Here is a 9,759-nt window from a genome sequence, read left to right as displayed (position 1 = left end):
GTCCTGCTCTTGGTATAGGGCCCTAGAGAATCCTGAGGCAGAGGATCTACCATGGCAACGCCTCTAATGTTGACGGGGTGTTATTTCCCTCCATGGCCCCTGCTTCCTGTGAAGTCTGGGGAATAGCTAAGAGTTCAAGTTCATTTGATGACACCAGCAGAACCATGACAGAGATTGGCATCTTGACTACCCCAGGTGGCCCAGAAAATGTTACAGATCACACTCTGGCTCTTTACCTCTGGGGGCACCTGGGGCTGTCTCCTTTTGCCCCAGAGGGAAATTCCTGAGTGAAAGACTCGGGGCCATGGGAGTAGCTTCATGGACTTCAGAGTCATGTATGGTTGAAATCGCTCTGCATCTACTCTGCACAACACTGGGCAGATAGACATCTCTGAGCCTCGCTTTCCCCATGTATCACCCCTAAGCTGTAGGACGGGGCACCGACGGAGGGCATGTGGCAACTCTTGATTGAAAAGTCAGGTTTGCCCCTGGTACCTCCTCAGAAAGTCAGTCAAAGGGACCAGCAAGATGGCTCAGGAAATGACATTGTCAGCTGCTGAGACTGACAACCCAAGTTCGATCCCCTGAAACCCATAGAGTAGAAGGGGAGAACTGACTTCTGCAAGCTGTCCTCTGAGCTCCATGTGCATGCCATCCACACAGACATACAGCACAGACACACAGACACACAGACACACACACACACACAGACACACAGACATACAGCACAGACACACAGACACACACACACACACACACACACACACACACACACACACGATAAATAAATCTAATAAAAAATTAAAGCCAACAGAGCTGTGGGTGCCAGAGAGATGGCTATTGGCAATCAGGGAAACTGAGGCCAGGCTTTAGGAGCCTGTGTTCTGATAGTGCAGGATTTGCTGGCAGTTTTTACTTTCATTCTCACAGGAACCCAACGAGAGAGACACCAGATATAAGCCTTTTGTAGAAGAAGACTCAAAGGCTCAGCAAGGTGGACAATGTCACGCACAGATGCACAGCACATGGAAGGCCTGGCTGGACTCCCCCATGAGTGGGCTTGGAGCTGGTCAGATGTATATGAGAGGGGCACTGGCAGGGAAAAGTGCTCTGTCTTGGACCCTGAAGCTTGGAACCCAAAACGAAGAAGTATTTAATGGTCAGCCAAGCTTGCAACCTCAGAAAGCCCCCAACCAGGCGTTGACCCCAGGACCCCAGAATGGTTCCAGAGTATATCAGGCTCCAGTCCCTAGAGCCGTCTCTAGAAGCTTGGCACTGTTGTTCAGGAGGCAGGGAGGAAGGCCAAGACCCTGGATCTGCCCCAAGGAGGGGAGCAGTTTGGCCAGCGGGCCGGTGGGGCCGGACTTCTTTGTTGCACACTGACAGGGAGGTGCGGCCACCACACACTTCAGCTGCCAGTTCACTGCGGTCACTCAATCCATCACCCAGGGTGGGGGCGGCGGGCCCCCAGCCTCCTGGCGGCTAGGCCTGCAGTGTTGTTTTAGTCTGACTCGGGCTGTGAGATAAACGGGGCATGAACTGGCCCCTTGGCAGGGGGTCAGCCCCTTCTGCCCTCATTAAAGTGCCAATCAAAAAGAGGAATGGAGAAAGCTGGTGAGCTCAGCCTCTCTCTCCCCAAGGGGCAGGATCCGGGCTCCCTGAGAGAGAGCCAGCAGTGCGTTCCACCGGGCCAGCCGGGCCAGCAGCATGCATCTGGTTGCAACATTGTAGAGCTGAGGTTGGTCTGCTCTGCACGGGGGTGGGGTTTGGGGCCAGTCCTTCAAAGTAGGGAACACCCTGCCCTGGCCTGGTCTGAGGCTTATGGCTGGGTTTCTGCTGCTACTTGATAGCCATACTGGCGACGCAGGCTATCAGAGTACCTCTGCTGAGCCTCAAGGCACATCATGCTCCTCTGCTAGCTGCTGGAGAGACCATGGCCTTGTGGGTAGGGAGCCACGGGACTGTGGAGTGGTCACCGGGCTCAGGCACATACTTGGTGCTTTTGTGGCCATGCTGGAAGGGCTGAGTTCACTAATGTACTGGTGAGGCTAGGCCTAACTCTCCTCTCTACATTGTCTGATATCCTCTCTCTGTCTTGAGTCCTGTCCTCAGGGTAACTTAGCCAGTTACAGTTCCCTGGCTTCCAAAACATAAAAGTGAAAGGTGCCGAACCTAATGAAGACAGCATTGCCTATATTCTGTCCTATGGAGAGTCCAGGGCAGTCCAGATGCAGCATCCCTGAATGCCACACTGCAAATCCTGGTGTGTGTGTGGGGGGTGGGGGGTATAGGGTTGGTACAAGCTCGATGCCTGGAGGTCACAACTGGCAGAAGCCTTCTGGGGTGGGGGCTGGGGCTGGAAGTGGGGGTGCTGTATTACTTCTATACATATCCTCCACAGTCCACCTGTTCTCCAACTAAAGCCCATAATAAGTTATATATTGAAAAAAAAGAAAGCAAAAAGGAAGGAAGGAAGGAAGGAAGGAAGGAAGGAAGGAAGGAAGGAAGGAAGGGGTAGTGGCTCAGCAGCTAAAGCACCTGCTATACAAACAAGATGACCAGAGTTCAGAAACCCAGAACCCACTTAAATACCAGGTGGGCATGGAGGGTTTGCCTGTGATTCCAGTCTTGGGAGAAAGACACAGGGGGATCCTGGGAGCAGGTTGATTAGGGAGACTAACTGTATCTACAAGCTCTGGATCTGAATGAGAGACCCTGCCTCGAAGAATGTGGTATAAAGCAATCTAGGAAGATTCCCAGGGCCAACCTCAGACCTCCGCATGTAGATGCACACACACGCAGCCCGTACATGTACAGCCCCCCACATGCACGCAAGCCACATGTGCACATGAGAAAAAATGACATGATTTTTAATTCCTTTCAAATGCTAAGCGATGATAACAATCATTGCCATTGCTTGGGAAGCTGTGATATTTTCGAGCATTGCCGGAAGCAAATTCTGCCTGACTTAAGTCTGCCAATAACCCTGTGGCGGCGACACTGGTGTCACCCTGTTCTGTGGATATGCAGGTCAGGTTGCTAAGTAAAGACCCACATGTAGCAACCTGAACACAACTGTGGTTTACAACACCCTCTTAACCCTGATGCCAGCTCCTGTTGTTAGGATGTCACAGGCCCAGGCTCTGGCCATCTTGCGGCTCTGCTTTCCCCTGTCTTTCCATGGCAGCACGTAGAATCCTCAGGCTGCTCCGTGGAGAATGGACTATGTTGGGGAACAGGGAAGTTTGGGACATGGCCCATTTGCCTTCCACTCCAGCCTGCTGTCTGCCATGGGCATAGCTGAGCTCCATGATTTATGCCAGCCATGGATGTGATTGGCCTCCACACGCTGTATCAATGGGCACCCAGCCCTCGCTTCTAGTTAACCTCAGCCATTGGGAGACAGTGGCAAAAGGTCAGAGGACACTGGGAGAGGTGAGAACATTTGCTTCTCAAGATGGTCAATTCTAATTGTCAGCTTGACACAATTTAGAATCACCTGGGAGAAGAGGCTCAGTGCAGGGCTGTCAGAAGAGGCGGGCCTGGGAATATTCTGTGGGGGATGACTTGATAACATTAATTGATATCAGAAGACCCAGCCTGTTGTGGGTGGCACAATTAATTCCCTGGGTTTTGGTCCTGAACTGCATAAATGTGAAGAAAGTAAGCTGAATACTAAGCATGCAAGCATGTTCACACAGGCGCACAGGCACACACCACCCGTCAGTCAAACGAGGAAGCACTCTATAGAATGGGAGAAGATACTTGCCAGCTATAAATTTGACCAAGCATTAGTAAAACACACAAAGGACAAAGAACACAAGAAAATAAACATCAAGAAAAAAAAAAAACACTAAAAATAGGCCGCGGAATTGAACCAAAACAAATATAGGTGGTTAAACATCATTTTAAAAGGTGTTTAACGTCATTGGTCATCAGGGAAATCTAATTAAAACCACTTTGAGATTCCATCTCACCCCAGTCAGGATGCCTATCATCCAGAAAACAAATGACAACAAGGCTGGTACAACCACTCTGGAAACTAGCCTGCAGGCTTGTCAAAAAGCTAAGAATAGAACTTCCATATGACCCAGCCGTGATACTCTGGGGCGTGTATCCAAAAGACTTCAGTCTTCCTAGGGAGAGAGTTGCTCATCTCTGCTCATTACTGCTCCTCCCGCCATAGGTAGGAAACCTAGATGTCCGCCAGGCAACGCATGGATCCTGGAAACAAACACAATAGCCTTTTAGTCATCTATAAAGAAAAACAAAACCTGCAGGGAGACAGATTCAACTGGAAAACATTGTTTCAGGTGAAGCAACCGGACCCAGAAAGACAAATGGTGCGCGTTCTCCATTATGTGTAGATGCTAGCTTGAGTTTTTAGAGTTTTGTGTGAATTTGGAGTAACTGGGAGTCCAGAAAGAAAAGGCCCATGAGGGAGAGGGAAAGAGGCCTTAATGGGAGAGAGGACAGTAGAACACACATGATATGAAGCAGCAGGGGTGTGGGGTCGAATACTAGGAGTTAGTGGCTTAAGCAGGGGTGCAAGGGAGAGGAGAGGGTGAGGAGAGGTTAGTCAAAATTAAGGATATATGAAAAACCGCTATAGAAATCCAAACCTTGTAAGCTAATCAAAAATGTAACTTAAAAATAGTTGGCGCTCCAATATAGCCTTCTTGCATAGAGGATGATTCCCAAGAAGACATAGGTTCTTAAATGGAAAGATATCGGTACTAGGTATGGGATATCTCCCTAGCAGTTATTAGTCAGAGAGGCCCCGGAAGCACCCACAACAATACACGCTATTATCATTGCTCTTGGTTGTCCCCCACAGCTAGACCGTAAAACCTATTGCTGAAGACATCACATTCTTTGCAGGTCATGGAAAAACCAAGAGCTCAGCGTATCTCAAGTTGGATAAGTACAAGAATACCACCCCTAAGCCATGACAGGCAAAATATAAATAAATAAATAAAATCAGAGATAAAGTAAATATTCTTAAAATTCAGTCAGATGGGCTTGGGCAGCTGACTCAGTTGAGTGAGTGGCTCACAAGCATGGAGACCCGAGTTCTAATCTTCAGCACCCTGTCAAACAGCCAGGCATGGGAGAGCCTCTGCAAATCCAGTGTCGAGCAAGTAGAGACAGGAGCCCCCTAGGGCTTGCTGGTCAGCCAGTCTAGTCAAATCACCAAGCTCTAGGTTCAGCAAGAGACTCTGCTTCAAAACCTAAGGTGGCATGTGGCTGAGGACACCTAGTCCTAAGCTGTGTCCTGACCTCCATGTTTTTCTTTATTACAGAAAAATTGATCGAAGCTGGGTACTTACACTGAAAAATAGCTTACGGAGCTCACGTTTTGGAAGTCAACAGTCCAAATTCATGGTCAGTTGTTTGGGCCTTCGGTGAGATGGTGGTAGAGGAGAACACCGTGGCAGGAACAGGTGAAAGGGGAAAGCCACATCAGACAGGAAGCCACAGAGCAATTCGTGTCTCAGGCTGTGCCTCATGGAGCAACATGTGCCTATGTTTTATTTTACCTAATGTCATTTTATCTGAGACAGCACCTCACTGAGTAGTCCAGGGTGGACTGTCTCTCTACATAGGGAAGTGTGCTGCCGAGACTTAAATGGGCTGTATTCAGCACTTTTCTGTTTGTTGGGATAAAACATCATGATCAAAAGCAACTTACAAAGGAAATAGATAATTTTGGCTTGTGGTGTCAGAGGGAGAGTCCATAATGTCCATGATGGCTAGGGCAGTCTGGGGCCAGGGCAGGAAGCTGAGATCTGATCTCATCTATATGCAGGAAGCAGAGATGTAGAACAGGAAGCAGGGTGATGCTCTAAATCCTCAAAGCCCAACCCTAGTGACACACTTCCTCCATCAAAGCTCTACCACCTCAAGGCTGCCTTACCTCCCCAAATAGTACAGCCAAGTGGGACCAAGTATTCACGTACATGAGCCCTTGGTGGACGTTTCTCCTTCAAACCACAATGGTCAAGAAACTGAAAGGAGGGAGACTGCTGTGGCATAGCGGCCCACTGGGAAAGAATCAAGCCTCTGTGAGGCTCAAAGAGCATGGGAGAAAGGAGCGTAAAAATGTGAGAGTCAGAGAAAGAGGTGGGATCTTGTGTGGTTATTTCCACCTAATTGAAACATTCTCTCCTGGAGGGGAGGCTCAATAGGGTTCAGAAAGTAAATACAACTCACAAGCTGTAGGAATCTCCTGAAACTTAGAAGACTGACAACACTCCTTCCCAAGGCTATATATAGCAGTAACAACTGATCTGGAGAGGAGACCCTTTACCCTGGTAAGCTACCCTCGAGCTGTCCAGTGATGCAGCCTTTAGGAGTTGTAATTCATGCTCGGGTGGGTGGGCTTTTTGGTGATGCAGCAGCTTTGGAGGCGTCCGTGTTTCTGTAAATAACCCTCACGCGTGTACCTGTAAATCATCCCAGTAAATGTGCTAGTAAAATAAGCTAGACAAGGGTGGAAAGGTTTCTTTGGTGTGCTCTATCTGGGGTAAACAGACATTTGTTCATGTCTCCCCACAAAAAGTCATGTAACACCCAGGTTGCCTTCAAATCTGTGATCCTCCTGCCTCAGCTATCCTAGGGCTGGGGTTCCAAGTATGTGCCACCTGGCCACAACTACAACTTGCGGTCACAATGCCTAAATCAGTAGTGGTAACTGGAACTATGTTTATCCCTCCTGGAAGCATACCTAAACCCAAGGACCTCTCATTAGGCCTTGTTTTTTAGGGTCCCACCCCTCACCACAATCACCTAGAAGACTGAGCCTCCTATACCTGAGCACCCGGGAAACAAACCACATTGGAGCCATAGCAGACTACACTTATTTTCTCCCCAGTTGGCACGGATTAAAAAAAGATTAACATATGACCTTGGTAAAGGTGTGTGGAACCACACTGCCCTTCTTCCTGGTGGCCATATAAATTGGTAAGTCCTATAGAAAGTAACTTGGCAGCCCTTATGAAAATTGTAAATGGATAGAGATAGAGCAAATCCCCTTCTAGGACTCTAGGCATGTTGCAAAATCAGGCCTGTACAAGGTGATTCACTGCAACTTTGTTTGCAATAACAAGAAGACTGGAAAAATTCTGAGTGGCCACCAGTAGGGCACTGGTAAAGTAAATATTCTACATGCAATGGAAATCCTACCATGATCCAAGAAAAACAGAACATGATTTATGTGTGGCTATAGAACGATTTCTAAGACATATCACTCATGAAAATGCAAGGGAGAAGCAAACAAAATTTTTGTTGTCAAAATGAAAAGGGCAGAGAATATCTACATAGGCATGTATTAGCTGAAACACATATGCTTATAAATCTGTGTATGTGCACGTGTGCATGAGTCTGGAAAAATACACAAAAGACCAGGGAGGAGAACTTTGACAACTGGGTGACAGGAGTGGGAGGGAGGAAAAAGATAAAGCCTCCGTAAACAAAAACAAACACAGACGGCAAGAGATAACTTGTAACAAAAGATCTCAATGTAGCCAACTTCCTGTTCTCATTCCCAATAGCACACTTCATCTGAGAGAAGTGGGGGAGGGAGAGGGAAAGAGGAGAGAGAAAGAGAGATGTCTAGGAAATACAAAGAGAAAACCCAAAGGGAATTTAATACCCCAAAGAGGACCATTCACTAAGCTAAAGAGCTAAAGAGGCAAGCTATGAATTAGGGCTGAGTTTCTAATCAATTTTGGTTTAGGATGGAATTCACCTCTCTTGGAAGGCAGTTTATAAAGAAGGAATCACTGTTTTCAGTATTTTGTGTTAAAAACAGGCTGGAGAGGTGGCTCAGTGGTTAAGAGCACTGGCTGCTTTTCCAGAGGCCCAGGTTTTGTTTTCAGAACCCACAGGGCAGGGCAGCTCACAGAAGCCTGTGGCTAACTCCACGGAACCGACACCATCTTCTGGCCTCCATGCGCACTGCACACTTATGGTTATATACATACAGACAAAGCTGCCATACATGCAATATCATTAAAAGAGCCTTATAAACTATTATATTAAAATACTAATAGCCACAGGCATCCTCTCTTCATTTGTGTGAGCTCTATTGATATGATCCCTGGATTGACTTATGTTCAAAATATGAGCTACTATACCTTGTTGGAATCAGACGCCTTCTTTCTCCTACAGCCTCAGCATTTATGGCCAGAATGGATGCTATCTTCTGAAGTAAATTGCCGAAAATTTGTACCCAATAATGCTTATTTAAGAGCATCTGGACAGCCAGGCAAAGGTGACCATGGAGGCCTCCTGCCAACCTCTCCTGCCTGCCTGCTGTCCCTGAGGGTGTCCACGTGTGCTTGTCCTGCCTCTGTGCCCAGGACTGTAACCACCCTGGGCAGCTGGCCAGGACCTTGGTTCTGTTTGTAAAGTTGCCTAATCTTGCTAGTGTTTAGCAAACAAAGCCAGGCTCTTGGAGCCCAAACAGCATAGGGTCCTCTGGCCTCTTCTGACCCACAAAGGTCTGTCTCCAACGGAACCAGGAAGCACCAAGAAAATGCTCTCAAATTTAGATTTTTTAAAGGTGGATAGAAGTCCTTCAAAGGGAGCATGTCAGGACCAGGCCCCTTTGAGAATACAGATCACTGCTGGCAGACCTGGCGGGCCCAGAGTCAGTAGGGTAAGAGGAGGTGTCTGTGTATCCCGCCCCTTCTCTTCTCATGCCAGTACTTCCCAGAAGTGTGGAGTCCATGACCCTCCTATACTCCTGGTGAGTCTGTCTTCTGTCTCCACAGTCCCTTACCCTTAACCTCTGTGCATCTGTAGGATCCAGAACTAAGCAGATCTGTCATTTTCTCAGCCTGGGGTTGGATATCTCAGAACATCTGTCCTTGGCCCATTAAGAAACTTCTCCAGGGCCAAGGATAGACAAAGGTATGTATCTCCATGGCCTTCAGGACAAAGGTGAGGGATCCTGGCAGGTCCCACTACTGCCTGAACTGGTTCAGCTCTGTCCAGTCGTAGGAAAGACATCCTGCTCTTTGAAAGAACTTCCAGGAGCCCTGGAGGACACAAAACGTATTTTAGATCTCCACAGAGTTATATCTGCACGGAGAAGTCACACAGGACCACAGCTGGTTTTCTCCGCTGGGCAAGAAACAGGTGATGAAGAACTGGCCAACAAGAACAAGGGAGTCTCCTGGGCCAGGTTCCCCATGTTAAGTTCCAGGTCGTACATTCCCTCAAAGTCCTGAATCCAGAAGCCTCCAAAAAATCTTATATAACCAGGTGTGGTGTATCTCAGACCTATAGTCCCAGCTTTCAGGAGGCTGAAACAGAAGGATCAGGAGGAATTCAGCCCTAGCCAGGGCTACCCTGTCTCAAAAACAAACAAACAAAACCACTTCAATAGTCTAGGAGAGGTAATACACACCTGTAAACCCAGCTCGCAGGAGGCCAAGGCAGGAGAATAGAGAGTTCAAAGTCAGCCTAGGCTGCTTGCTGTGTTCAAGGTCTGGCTGGGCTACGTGAGTCCAACCTTATACACACACACACACACACACACACACACACACACACACACACACACGGGGAAAAGGTTTTCTTTACACCTCTACGGGACAGTAAGTGACATTGAACTGACCACAATGTCAGAGTGGCTGCCATTAACTCTCAAGAGTGCTGGAATGTGCCTGGTGTGACGATCTTTGAAAATTTGGCACAAGATGAGAATATAAACTTGCTCCATGATAATCTACAGATCGGTTTCCCGCTTTG

General features: G+C 48.0%; 1 long non-coding RNA gene across 1 annotated transcript; it reads right to left on the bottom strand.

The window, feature by feature from the left end:
- Nucleotides 1-3,889: 3,889 nt before the first annotated feature.
- Nucleotides 3,890-9,212, bottom strand: LOC125417686 (uncharacterized). Its single transcript, XR_007237217.3, has 2 exons — nt 8,139-9,212; nt 3,890-4,224 (listed from the first exon to the last, which is right to left on the bottom strand). It is a non-coding gene; the product is annotated as an uncharacterized LOC125417686 (long non-coding RNA).
- Nucleotides 9,213-9,759: the final 547 nt, after the last annotated feature.

The sequence above is a fragment of the Myodes glareolus genome, chromosome 6, assembly GCF_982192425.1.
Source record: "Myodes glareolus chromosome 6, mMyoGla1.1, whole genome shotgun sequence".
In the NCBI taxonomy this organism is placed as follows: domain Eukaryota; kingdom Metazoa; phylum Chordata; class Mammalia; order Rodentia; family Cricetidae; genus Myodes; species Myodes glareolus.
This window is presented reverse-complemented; position numbering and strand designations above follow the sequence as displayed.